We start from the raw sequence: 14,590 nt of genomic DNA, 5'->3' as shown, positions 1-14,590 counted from the left end.
AAATCCGGAAGGATGCTAACATCGGTGACATGTGGCGTGCAGAACTCAGCTCCCTGTCTCATCATGGTGCATGCACTCCCCCATTTCCTCAAAGGGCACAGCATATTGTTATTATTGCCATCACTGTGGCGAGTACATAGCGAGCATTCAAAAAACGTTGGGTGGGGGAATGAACAAGGAATGGAGTACAGCATCTCCTTCAAATTGTGAAAATCAAATGAAAGAATACAAGATAACTCTAAAGCAAATTACAATGTGACCTGAAAAACAATGTTAGTTTTCTGTCAGTTCTGCTGACAACTTTAAGTAAAATTGATTCTCTAATTTAGCACGTTTCATTATATAGCTAGGCAACAAACACAAACTTCTGCGAGTTTTTTAACCATTGTGTAATCCCTTAGAGTAAGTAATCTTGGAGGGAAACGAAATCTGCAATTAAATTTTATTTTGGTACCAAAAGTCTTGAAATCACTCCTTCCAATTATGTGAAACACCAGTAAAATAATAAATCTATATATTTTTCTCCATCAGTTTGAGCCACTTCAACAAAAAATTTTCAATTCCTCTGATTAAAAAACTTATTTTTATTATTCCAGAATAATAATGAAAATTAGCAAAGGCAGGAACATCTGAGAAATTTGCTTTGTTTTATTTTTATTTGCATGAACAATACTGGGCTGGAGTGATAGCACAGTGGTAGGGCATTTGCCTTGCACGCTGCTGACCCGGGTTCGATTCCTCCGCCCTTCTTGGAGAGCCCAGCAAGCTACCAAGAGTATCTCGCCCGCACAGCAGAGCCTGGCAAGCTACCTGTGGCATATTCAATATGCCAAAAAGAGTAACAACAAGTCTCAAAATGAAGATGCTACTGGTGCCCGCTCGAGCAAATCGATGAGCAACGAGATGACAATGACAGTATGAACAATAGTATTCAAAACCTTTGACAGGGAAATTTTCTAGTTCTTGAAATAATTGTGAATTCCATCCATATTCTCATTGAATTTTATTATACATATTTGAAAAACAGTTATTCATTAAATTATGATTACTTTATGGCCACTTTACTCCCAGGTTTTCACATACAAACAATTTTACCAAGCTATCTCATTCTTTTCATGGTCTCCAGAAAATTTATAATGGTACTGACATATTGTAGAGATGAAATAATATTTATGGAATTAATGAAATGCAATAGGAAGTGTGGAAATTTCAGCAAATGGAGCCACATAACGACCGCTGAAATTATTGCTGAATAAGTCACAAATCCTGTGCTTTACCTCCCAGAGTGAAATCTATAATAATTATTTTCAAATAGAATGGGTTTTAGAATGAGGAGTTATTATAGAAGCATAAAAATTTGGGAAATTGGGACATAAAAATTAGAAATCACAGCCTTGAATAAAGGCGATAAAGAATTTAACACCATTAAATTCCTCTTCTGTTCCATGAAAGAGTAACTCAGCCCAAGTCCCTTCACTAGCCTACCCCTGTTTAAGAAGTTGGAAGTGAAAAGGACCACATAACCCTCATACTCACATCAACTCCTTTACTACTGACCTCGTTAACCCACTGATACCACACTGAGTCTAAGGGGGAGATGACGACGCTCCCTGGGAGTGCATCCTTCCTCTCAATCTCACCAGGAAAATATCTGCCCCAAAAACAGAGCATGGGGATCAGAGAACTGGATGCTTCCTCTTCTCTCTATAGCCAAAACCAACTGGAAAAAGACTGAAGAACTCCTGAGAGCTGGAATATTTCAAGCACTGGATCTCTTGGCCACATAAAACTACATTGAGACTAGGTAGCTCTCTGAAGACTAGAAGAAAACTTGAAGTACAGAATCTCCAGACCTCATAAAACTCTACAGAGACTAGGTGAATCTCTGAAGTCTTGTTACAGCAACAACAGCAAGGCTAACATGAACAAGAGATAATGATCTGAGATCACCAAATCCTCTGGTCAATTAGAAAATGTTAGCCTGTCTTGGGGCTGGAGTCATAGCACAGCGGGTAGGGCGTTTGCCTTGCACGAGGCCAACCTGGGTTCCATTCCCAGCATCCCATATGGTCCCCCTAGCACCGCCAGGAGTAATCCCTGAGTGTATGAGCCAGGAGTAACCACTGTGCATTGCCAGGTGTGACCCCCTCACCCCCGACAAAAAAAAAAGAAAAAAAAATGTTAGCCTGTCTAACAGGAAATGCCTTTCCTGTTAGACAGGAATATACATTGGAATATACATTGGATATATTACATTGGAGTATAACAAAGGAATATGCATTGTTTTTTTTTCTTTTACCCCCTTGACTTCACCTTTGTGTGCCCCATGAAAATCAATGCTTTCAGTGATAGGGCAGAAGAGCTTAAGAAACTCAACTTCCTAGTGATTGGTGCTTCTGTAGATTCTCACTTTTGTCAGCTGACAAGGATCAATACACCCATGAAACAAAGAGGACTGAGCCCCATGAACATTCCCTTTGTATCGGACCCTGAGCCAGCCATTGATTAGGATTATGGTTCTTAAAGGCTGATGAGGGCATCTCTTTCAGGGTTCATTGTATTATTGATGATAAGGGTATCCTTTGGCAGATCACTGTAAATAACCTCCCTGTTGGCCACTCCGTGAATGAAACACTAAGATTAACTCAGGCCCTCTAGCTCACTGATAAACATGGTGAAGTGTGCCTTCCTGGCAGGAAGCCTGGTAATGATGCCATCAAGTCTGATGTTCAGAAGAGCAAAGAATATTTGTCTAAGCAAAAGTGATCCTGGGTCTTTTAAGGGCCAGGCTGCAGTAAGCAGACATGACAACAAATCTTTTGTTGCTATTGTCATGCGTAAAACATGAGACCTTAAACTCTGACATGCTGTGGTTTGGGATTGGAACAATCTTTCCTACAGGGGTTGGGGAAGGGTCAACTTCCTTGGGGAGAAGAGCCTGAGTCGTACTTTGGGACAGTCAGTTGATGTGGATAGTAGATACTGTCTTTGGCCTTTTGTAGTTCCTATTAAACTTGAACTGAGACCTTGAAAAAAAAGGGTGTTGAGGAGACAGAATGTTAGCTACATTTTTAGTAACATAAAAAACAAGAAGTGACCCATTAACTCACATAAAACTGCTGGGGATTATAGAGCATATTTGCAGAAAGACTCTAAGGAAAGATTATATGGAGGCTTTGGTAACATGAACCTGTGGGAATTCAAATTCCTTATCATTGGGAATATTATTCATTTCTTTCCAAACCTGAACATAGTTGTATTTTTTAAAGGAGTATTGCAGTGAACCTTAGGATTCACATAAGAAGTTAGGCCTGAAATCTCAAATGAATGCATTCTGTCTTGGGAAACAAAACAGAAAGCAAAACAGGGGAAGTACATCTATAAGGATGATAAACGAGGAGCAAAAGCATTCAACTTTCTTAAACTGAGGTGAACATTTTCAAATTCCAGATTTGTGACTTTTCTTGTGCCAATTTACACGATCATCCTTTTACACTTTCACTGACGAATTATATCATTCTTAAAAATAAAACACAAAATCAAGAATCTGGGCATTTGGGACCAATTTTCCCTCTATAGTAATCCAGATTATCTTCTCTCATGTCCCAAACAACAGGAACACAACAAGCAATGTGATTTATTGATAACATTTATGATCTGTGTAGGATGAGTCAATCTTCTACAATTACCAGCTAAACACACTAAGTTCTCTTAAGCAAGCCATACAATCACTATGGGACTTGGAGAGCATCATGGAGTCATGACTCAAGCCATTTACAAGCACCAATAAATAGACTCCTTTACCCATTACTCCCAACTAAAGAAAACACATGAAATATCTGCTTAGAAGTCAAATTCATTCTAAAAAGGAAAGAAAACTTCTGATTCAGAGGGCTTGGATGCAGTGTTTGTGTGGGGACATACGGCCCAGCATCGGTGAGAATTCAGATTGGAGTTTGCTCCATTACCTTGATGGAAACACCCAACAACTTAATTTTCTTAGCTCCTACAACTTCTCTTCGTGAAGTATGGAATATTTTTAAATCCACAAGAAACATTTTTAGCATGGCAGCATCATCTTAATTTATCTGTAAATCCCTCATACATCCTGGGAGAAAAAGAAGTGAGAGGGGCCGGATCATGAATACATTGGTTTGTCTTATTCCCTGTACTGTAGGGTAGTGTCTCAATAAGGATTTGAAATTTTTTGAAAGACACTTTTAAAGTACTCACATAATCTGGCCCTGTTTTCCATATAGAAAGGGGCACACAAGGCATGCAGATGGCTTTTAATTATGCACTGCTCCTGATTACACCCTCTGGGTTGCCTTCTGGGCCCTTCTCCTGGGTCAGAAAGAATAAACTCAGAGCCAGCATTTGGATCTTCAATGGCTTGCATTTAAAAGCCTGCAATTCTTTAAACTGCCTGGAACCCAAACACGTGAAAAAATAATAACAAAACTTTTCTGTGGCAGAGAAACTTTTACCAGGTGGTATTACCACTACCTTCAATAATGTGAGGTTATCTAGACTTGTACCTCTAACAATTGTACCTCCTGGGTTTGTCAATTAGAAAACTAAAATGGCTTCTGTGGGGGTGGATCCCAATGGAGTCCCAAAATCTAAGCTGTTTATGCATCGCTTCCCACATGAAAGCATGTATTTTTGAAGGGATTGGGCTTTCAAAATTTCTAGAATGAGTGATCACTTCTCAAGTGTTGTGACAGAAGTTCTGTCATAGATATTGCTAAAATGCAATTTAATACATAGTTTTTAGCAGCACAAAAGTACTGGGAAATTAAATGCAAAATCCCTTAAGAAAAATATACTCAGTGAGTTTTTTGAAGAGATAACAAGATGGTGTTCCTTGGGGAAAATTATGACAATGTTCTGTGGCAATTACCTGCCTTGGAAATTGAAGATTTGTCTAATTTTTTGGTTATCAACCAGAAAATGAGAAACAAAAATGTAGTGAGTTACAAATGTAGAGCATAATAATATATACATATGAAATGCTTTCAGACACTAAAATAATAATCCTTATCAACTGTCAGAAAGGGAGATAAAGAGAAAGGAACAAAAATTTGGGTTCAAAGTTTAAATGACATCACTCCTAGAGGTCATAGAAGAAGTTAACTGATAGAAAAGTACCAGAAAAAATGAAGATTTGAGCACATTTTATAGCTTTATAGAGCATATGGAAGACACGTAACTGGCAGTATATGAAAAAAGATTTATGTGACATTAAAAAAAATTACATGAATTGTATTATTAGAAAATGCAAATGTACTCTATTGAAATGACTCTATCTGCTTAGCTTGACACTTTTCTCAGACATTAACCCTTCAAAATGAATGTGAATACTCTACTCTTCTAAGAGCTTGGACCCATCTGTGGGTAGCATAATCCATGGAAAAATCACTGGGTCTGCCTGATGCTTACACTTTTCTAAGAAACTCTGACTTGACATCAAGTAGAATAACCTCTGTTTTGCAGGTTATAAAAATCTAAGAGATAGCTTGCCCAAATAATTTGGTCTAATTTGTCAGTGTTAGCTGCTCTCTCATAATATATTCTGTTCCTTTTTATATTAAATATATGTAAAATAGGCTTCTTTTATTTCCCTAGGAAGCATAGCTCATGCTTTATAGATCTAACCGTTACTCTAAAGTATTCAGCATAATTAGCCCTTTCCTATGTGTTTGCTTGAGTCTAACTCTCAGCTTTTTCCAGCTATAATAATTCTAAAAATATGGTCATATTAATGCTCCATAAGTCAGTCCAAACCCTTAGTAATTTAAGGTTGATTAATATGTGTCAATAAGTCTTCTGGAAAATATGGCATTTATCAGTTCTGCAAAGGAAAGTTTACATCTCTCAAAAATGAAATCTGATTTGTTAATGGAGTCAGAAAATTAGTATTCAATAATCATTGGAATATTTTTCTGCATAAAATAATCAAAGTCAAGAGTTTGTCAGGGAATACAATAATTTGTCTTTCATATCTATCATATCGAAATTAAGCTAAAACTGAAGGTAAATTATTTTAACCAATTGGTAGACAAAAATAAACTGGTTCCCTATCTTAATCCAATTAAGAGTTTATTTAAACTGGATGATAAAAATAAGTTGGAAAGTGAGAACCATTAAGCTCCTCAAAGAAAATATAGACGAATATCTCTGTAAACTTGTAAAGGGAAAATATTAGATTGTACAAGAAATTAAGAACAAAAGCGAAACAGTAAATATATCATTCTTTATTTTTGTTAATATTTTTATAAGGCTATCTAATAGAAGAAAAAATGTAACACATCTAAGAACATCTACCAAGAATATATAAGACTTCTATACATAAAAATAAATTTGTGAAAATGGAAAAAATCTTGACCATTTCTCAAAGATATGCAAATGTCCAATAAGTATATAAAAAGAACTCAACATTATTCAAAAGAAAAAAACAGAAATTAACATTTCACAGCCACTAGAATCTCTAATGAGAAAGAGAAGCAATTAGAACTCTTCTCCAATGCCTGTAGGAGCATTAAACTGTACAAAACATCTTTTTTTTGGTTGGTTGGTTGACTTGTGTGGCACACCCAACAGTGCTCAGGTTTTTTACTCCTACCACTGTGCTTAAGAATCACTCCTGGTAGTGCATATATGTGGTGCCAGGGATTAAATCAGAGTTGGCAACATGAAGAGCAAGCAATGTAACCCCTACACTGCATCTCTATAAAATAAATCTCTATGAAATACATTTTTGAGGCTTAATATGTCATTCACTGGAAATTAAATATGTATCTATCTTATGACATAGGACAAAATTAAGGCACTTGCCTTGCTCATGCCCCACACTGTGTTGGTCCCCAGCCCATATTCGGTTCCCAAAGCACTGCCAAAGTGATCCCTGAGCACAGGGCCAGGAGTAAGCCTTGAACATACTGGGTGTGACCCAAAACAAATTAAAATAAAGCAAATATTGGTTCCCTGAGGCTTGTCGGGAGTGATCCCTTAGCAGAAAGTCCAGAGTAACAAACGTTCAACACAGTAAGGTTCAGGAACACAGTATGGACAGATGTGACCCAAATCCCCCCATCCCTGCCAAAATACAAAAATAAGCAAAACATGGGGCCAGGAGATAGCGCAAGAGAAACAGTACAGTCCAAGAGTGTGGGGTGCCCTCTCAGCCTCCAGCACCACCTGGCCCTGTGGCAGTGTTGGAAGTGGTCATGCTGGACCCCAAGTTCAGCCAGGCCTGAGTACCACAGAACGAGGCCAAATACCAAAGTGTCAGGCCTGCACTCCAAGGGAAAGGGTAATTGGTAGAGGGTCCAGGAGTCCTTGAGAAATGCTGGGGGTGGTGCCTATATACATTTTAAGTAAGCTAGAAACAACAAAAAAATAAAAACAGTGAATAAATGATTCCATCTATGTGAAGTCAAAAAGTAACAAAATTCAGTATCAAAACAGCAGTGGATTCTGTGGCGTAGAAATTAAGGGAAGAGGCATTAGTTAACTTCAGCCTAGTGCAAATGTTCTGAATCTTTTTGGTGGTTACATGAGTGTGTGCAATTGCTGAAACTATGAAACTGAACATGTAAGATCTTAGATTTATTGCATGCTAATTCTACCACCAAAATATTTCTGCAAATTCAGTAGCACTGCACTGCACTGTCATCCCGTTGTTCATCGACTTGCTTAAGCGGGCACCAGTAACATTACTCCAGTGTGAGATTTGTTTACTGTTTTTGGCATATTGAATATGCCACGGGTAGCTTGCCAGGCTCTGCCGTGCAGGCGAGATACTCTCAGGAGCTTGCCAGGCTCTCTGAGAGGAACGGAAAATCAAACCCAGGTCAGCTGCATGAAAGGCAAATGCCCTACCCGCTGTGCATCACCCCAGTCTGCAAATTCAGTATTGTTTAGAAATATATATGCACATATATATATACATATACATGCACATATATATATATGCACACACATACATAATGGTAGGGTAAATTAATGCAGAAAATGCTGGCAGTGAACTTGACAATGAATCCTAAACATCTTTAATGATAAAAGGCTTTGACCAAATGATTCTATTTACAGAAATCTATTGTAAAAAACAGATATTTGTGCATATGGACACATACACATATGAACACATGTACACATATGTAGAATAACATTGGTTTGTCCTTTCCACCTTGCCGCAGGGAGCTTAGGTTTATTGGGTTACTCCCATCACAGTGCTCCCATTCCTCTGTGTTTACTTGTAACCTCTTTCTTTATGGCCTATTGTTTTTTTGTTTTTTTTTTATTAGTTTATTTTTAATTAGAGAGTCATCATGAGGGTACAGTTACAGATCCATACATCTTTGTGCTCATGTTTCCCCCATACAAAGTTCGATAACCCATCCCTTCACCAGTGCCCATTCTCCACCACCAGTAAACCCAACATCCCTCCCCCCTTCCCCAGTCCCGTCTCCCCCCACCCCACCCTGCCACTATGGCTGGGAATTCCCTTTTGTTTTCTCTTTCTGATTAGGTGTTGTGGTTTGCAATAAAGGTGTTGAGTGGCCATTGTGTTCAGTCTCTAGTCTGTATTCGGCCCGCATCACCCTTCCCCCACATGACCTCCAACCACATTTTACTTGGTGGTCCCTTCCCTGAGTTACCCAGAATGAGAGACCAGCCTCCAAGCCATGGAGACAATCTCCTGGTACTTATTTCTACTATTCTTGGACGTTAGTCTTATAGTCTATTATTTTATATTCCACAGATGAGTGCAATCTTTCTATGTCTGTCTCTCTCTTTCTGACTCATTTCACTTAGCATACTTTCCATGTTGATCCACTTATATGCAAATGTCATGACCTCATTTTTTCTAACAGCTGCATAGTATTCCATTGTATAGATGTACCAGAGTTTCTTCAACCAGTCATCTGTTCTAGGGCACTCGGGTTTTTTCCAGATTCTGGCTATTGTAAACAGTGCTGCAGTGAACATGTAAGGGCATATGTCACTTCGGCTATACTTTTTGGCTTTTCTGGGATATATTCCCAGCAGTGGTATTGCTGGGTCAAATGGGAGCTCAACCTCTAGTTTTTTGAGAATCCATACTGTTTTCCAAAAGGGCTGAACTAGCCGGCATTCCCACCAGCAGTGTAGAAGGGTCCCTTTCTCGCCACATCCTCTCCAACAGCGGTTGCTTTTGTTCTTTTGGATGTGTGCTAGTCTCTGTGGTGTGAGGTGGTATCTCATGGTTGTTTTGATCTGCATCTCTCTGACGATTAGTGATGTAGAGCACTTTTTCATGTGCCTTTTGGCCATTCGTATCTCTTCCTTGGTAAAGTTTCTGTTCATTTCTTCGCCCCATTTTTTGATGGGGTTGGATGTTTTCTTCTTGTAGACTTCAACCAGTGCTTTATATACCCTTGATATCAACCCCTTATCTGATGGGTATTGTGTAAATATCCTTTCCCATTCTGTAGATAGTCTTTGTATTCTGGTCGCTGTATCTTTTGCAGTGCAGAAGCTTTTTAGTTTAATGTAGTCCCATTTGTTGATCTCTGTTTTTACTAGATTGCTTAGTTCCGTGTCATCTTTGAAGATACCTTTATCTTCAGTATCCTGGAGGGTTTTGCCTACCTTGTCTTCAATGTACCTTATGGTTTGTGGTCTGATGTTGAGGTCTTTAATCCATTTTGATCTGACTTTTGTGCATGGTGTCAGGTCGAGTTCTAAGCCCATTTTTTTTGCATGTGGTTGTCCAGTTGTGCCAGCACCATTTGTTAAAGAGACTTTCCTTGCTCCACTTCACATCTTTTGCTCCTTTATCAAAGATTAGATGATCATACATTTGAGGTTGTGTGTGGGGATATTCCACCCTGTTCCATTGGTCTGCAGCTCTGCCTTTGTTCCAGTACCATGCTGTTTTAATTGTTACCGCTTTGTAGTAGAGTTTAAGGTTGGGGAGGGTGATGCCTCCCATCATCTTTTTCCCAAGAATTGTTTTAGCTATCCGTGGGCGTTTATTGTTCCATATAAATTTCAGGAATGTCTGGGGTTTACACCTGCCAAACAAAGTCACTGACATCCATCAACTCTAGAGATAGGAAATATTTATGATATGTGATATGCCACCTAGTTCCTAAAACCAGTGGCCCTGTACAGATGGCGTTCCTTCTCGGCCTCTCGGATTTCCCGTTTGACTATGTTGGCTTATATAAAAGGGAGCTGCCCATACGCCAGTGAGACTAATGTTTAGCCTGTGAGCAGAAACAACCTCATAGTTTACAGGGTCGAGCGTGCAATGAAAATGCAAACTCCCATGTTCCAGAATTGTTCATTTCCAAACACAGCAGAACATTAAACCTAGTATTAAATCCAGTTCAGGACCTTTCTGTGAGCACTGAGTTCCCTGTCACTGCCCAAGAAGCAGGCTCTATCTCCCAATGAATCTATCTGACATGGGAACATCTTCCTACTCTTGCAGTTAAGAGGAAACACTGCTCAAACTGCATTATAGCACAGTGAGTAGGGTGGTTGCCTTGCACACAGCCAACCCAGGTTCGATTCCTCCGTCCCTCTCAGAGAGCCTGGCAAGCTACCGAGAGTATCTCGCCTACACGGCAGAGCCTGGCAAGCTACCCGTGGCATATTCGATATGCCCAAAACAGTAACAACAAGTCTCACAATGGAGACATTACTGGTGCTCGCTCAAGCAAATTGATGAGCAACGGGATGACAGTGACAGTGAAGTCCTTTGACAGTTAATTCAGAGCAATGTCCTTTTTGTATAGACACAAGAAGGCAGCTAATGCTATGCTTTTCTAACTTGGGAGTTAATGGACTCTGAATGATATTTTCCTCCTGGACATCTGTTCTCTCAACTTAAGCCTCAGTTACCCTTACTTCCTAGTACTCCCAAAGCAGGGTCCTGATGAAGGACTGGATAGATCCAGGGCAAGCTGTGAGCTATGTGCTACCCTGGCATCGAGATGGGCCTGGCCAAAGCGCCATAATACTTAGCTATAAGTTAAGAGGTTGGTCATGGACAAATTGATCCAACAAGTAATAACTAGATTCAGACCCTGCTAGGGTTAGGAAAGATGAATCTGTCCTGAGCACTGTAGTCTGAGTCTGTGGCGAGATGTCCCCAAGAGAGTCACACTATAAGCCTCAATGTATCTCTTACTGTGTCCATACAAAATAACTAAAATTAAGAAGTAGAATTAAGGATCCGGAGCAGCCACGTGCGAAAACAGCCCTTCTGCTCCTTAAGGACTATGATTCGGGAGGTCTACTAACCCATTTTGGCACCCAGCGGCTTCTTATAGAAATGCATTTAGATTGTGAACTGGGCTACAATCCCGTGACGCCCGGGGAGGGGAAAGGGTTTTCTCTCTCAACCTTCTCTTTCTACGTGGGAGATGGCAGCGGCAGCGGCAGCAGCAGCGCCCACATGGCAAGCGCCATCTTCTAGAACTCACAACCCAGAGGTATGAATTTGCAGTGACGTAGCTCACAGGAGATCACGGGATGGGGGTGTTACCGGCACACTTTCTGCCCAGATGAGATCCGGAGCAGCCTCGCGCGAAAACGGCCCTCTGCTCCCTAAAGACTATGATCCGGGAGGTCTACTAACTCATTTTGGCACCCACTGGCTTCTTATAGAAATGCATCTAGACTGTGAGCTGAGCTAAAATATCAGAAATCCAAAACCACGTGGCCACTGTTGCTCAAATAATCTTCATTCTCAGCAATGGAAAACAAATTATCAAATGATGCCTTTTCAGCAGGTTTGATTGTTGGGGGGCAAATTCCAAATAATAATAGTGAGTTCTCTGTTGAAATATTGAAAGTATTCAAAGTATAGAGGGAATAAAGTGAATATCATTAGCCACTCAGGTTGGAGGGGTGGATGTGGGAGGGGGGTATATTGGGGTTCTTGGTAGTGGAACATGTGCACTGGTGAAGGGATGGGGGTTTGATCATTACATGACTGAGACTTAAACCTGAAAGCTTTGTAACTTTTTTCACGGTGATTCAATAAAATAAAATTTTTTTTAAAAAGAAGTAGAATTAAGATGTTAATTAAGATCTTAATTAGGCTATTGGACTAAGGAAAGAAGAAGAACACCTTAAGTGGTATTTTGCCCCGTGAGCAAAGGAAGGGCTTTTTTATGTTGATTGTGCTACTGGCGGGGTGTAGTGTCTACCCCAAGTGTGGAGAGTTGAAGAGAGACCAGAGAGAGACCCAGGCAGCAAGATGCAGCATGGAGAGACTAGCAAGGGGAAAAAGAGGAAGAAGAATGTAGGGAAGGAATGCAGGAGCAAGCACGTGGAGAGACAAGAGATGAGCAGGAGAGACAGGAGGAGAAGGGAATGAGGGGCACCGTGAGACTAGAATGAGGGGCTCAGTGAGACTGGAACAGGTACGTGGGGAGAACGGAATAAACTGACCATCAACCACATTGGCCCTCATTTCCTCCTTCATCGGCCCCCTGGCCTGGACCACTCCGGGGGCGGGGGGGAGCAGCCAAGTGCACCGAATGCGGGCGGTGAGAGGGAGAGCCACCAGGGCTCTCCCTAGCCGCCTCGAAGATAACACACACACATATTCATATATGTGTACTTATAGTGCATTTGCTTACATGTTTTAATATATATCAATAGAATTATTATAGCATTGGTTTTCATTCTAGTCTTATTTATAACAGAAAAATTATAACAAACTAAATGCCCAGTGATGGATCAAGAAATATATGGGGGTATAGTTCATTGATCGAGTATATGCTTTGCATATGGGAGTTTGTGGGTTTGATTCCTGACAATAGAAAAACAAATAAAGTTATTATATTAGTAATTATTTTTATACCTTGAATATTAGTCATTGAAATGTTAATGCTATATAAGTATTTTTTAAATTTTTTAATCCCTGTGAGATATAATTACAAAGCTTTCATGATTGAGTTTTAGTCATCAATGATTGAACACCTATCCCTCCTCCAGTGTACATTTTCCACCACCAATGTCCCCAGTATCCCTCCCACCACCCCCACCTCACCCCACCCCCTGCCTTTAAGGCAGACAATTTCCTTTTTACTCTCTCTTCTTTGGGGCATCATGGTTTGCAATACAGATACTGAGAGGCCATCATGTTTGGTCCTTTATCTACTTTCAGCACACATTTCCCATCCCAGGCAATCCCTCCAACCATCATTGACTTGTGATCCTTTCTCTATTCCAGCTGCCTTCTCCCCCAGATCATGAGGCAGGCTTCCACCAATGGAGCAAACTTCCTCGCCCTTGTCTCTACTGCCCTTGGGTGTTAGTCTCATATTATGTTATTTTATATTCCACAAATGAGTTCAGTCTATGTCTGTGCCTCTCTTTCTGACTCATTTCACTTAGCATGATTCTCTTCATGTCCACCCAATTCTAAGCAAATTTCATGACTTCATTTTTCCTAACAGCTGCGTAGTATTCTATTGAGTAGATGTACCAAAGTTTATTTAACCAGTCATCTGTTCTTGGGCACTCAGGCTGTTTCCAGATTCTGGCTATTGCGAACAGTGCTGCAATGAATATACAGGTGCAGATGTCATTTCTATTCCCAGAAGTGGTATTGCAGGGTCACATGGAAGCTCAATTTCTAGATATTTGAGGAATGCCCATATTGTTTTCCAGAAGGGCTGGACCAGTCGGCATTCCTACCAACAATGAGAGTTCCATTCTCCCCACATCCATGCCAGCACTGGCTGTTTTTGCTCTTTGTGATGTGTACCTGTCTCTGTGGTATAAGATGATATCTCATTGTTATTATGATTCACATCTCCCTGATGATTAGTGATGTGGAGCAATTTTCTTGCGCCTTCTGGCCATTTTTATTTTTTCTTTGAGGAAGTTTCTGTTCATTTCTTCTCCCCATTTTTTGATGGGGCTGGAAGTTTTTTTCATGTACAATTCTACTAATGTCTTGTACATTCTAGATATTAACCCCTTATCTGATGAGTATTGGGTAAATATTCTTTCCCATTCTGTGGGCTCTCTCTGCATTTTGGTCACTGTTTCTTTTGAGGTGCAGAAGTTCTTAGTTTAATGTAGTCCTATTTATGTTTGTTTCCACTTGCTTGGTCAGTGGTGTTTCATCCTTATAGATACCTTCCACTTCAATGTCATAGAAAGTTCTGCCTACATTCTCCTCTATGTACCTTATGGAGGTCACTAAATTCAGGTTCAGGTCACTAAATAACATTTTTGCAGTAGCAGGGATGGAACTTTGGGCTTCCTGACTGTGATGCTTGGGCTTTACCACTGAGCAACATTCCTGGCAAAATAAAGAAATTCTAAGAACAAAACATAGACTATGGTTGTCCATTCCACGGATGTGACAATAACAATGGTTTGAAAATAATGGAAGGTTTGTTTTCCTTCTGTGCAAGCTGCTGTTCAAACTTGGCAAGAAGACAGTTCTGTTCCATAGAGTAATCTGAAGAAACAGTTCTATTAGTTGTTCCACCGTCCCTAGGTTGCCCTTCTCCAGGTGATTAAAACTGGCTCACCACCAACATGTCTGCATACCATTGTTTTTTTAAAA

The 14,590-nt window shown here is 40.1% G+C and overlaps 1 pseudogene; it reads left to right on the top strand.

Annotated features, from left to right (window-relative positions):
- Nucleotides 1-2,275: 2,275 nt before the first annotated feature.
- On the top strand, nucleotides 2,276-2,766 carry LOC101559434 (peroxiredoxin-1-like; annotated as a pseudogene).
- Nucleotides 2,767-14,590: the final 11,824 nt, after the last annotated feature.

The sequence above is a fragment of the Sorex araneus genome, chromosome 5, assembly GCF_027595985.1.
Source record: "Sorex araneus isolate mSorAra2 chromosome 5, mSorAra2.pri, whole genome shotgun sequence".
NCBI classification, from domain to species: domain Eukaryota; kingdom Metazoa; phylum Chordata; class Mammalia; order Eulipotyphla; family Soricidae; genus Sorex; species Sorex araneus.
The sequence above is the reverse complement of the archived record's forward strand: the minus strand, read 5'-3'. Positions and strand labels throughout refer to the sequence as shown.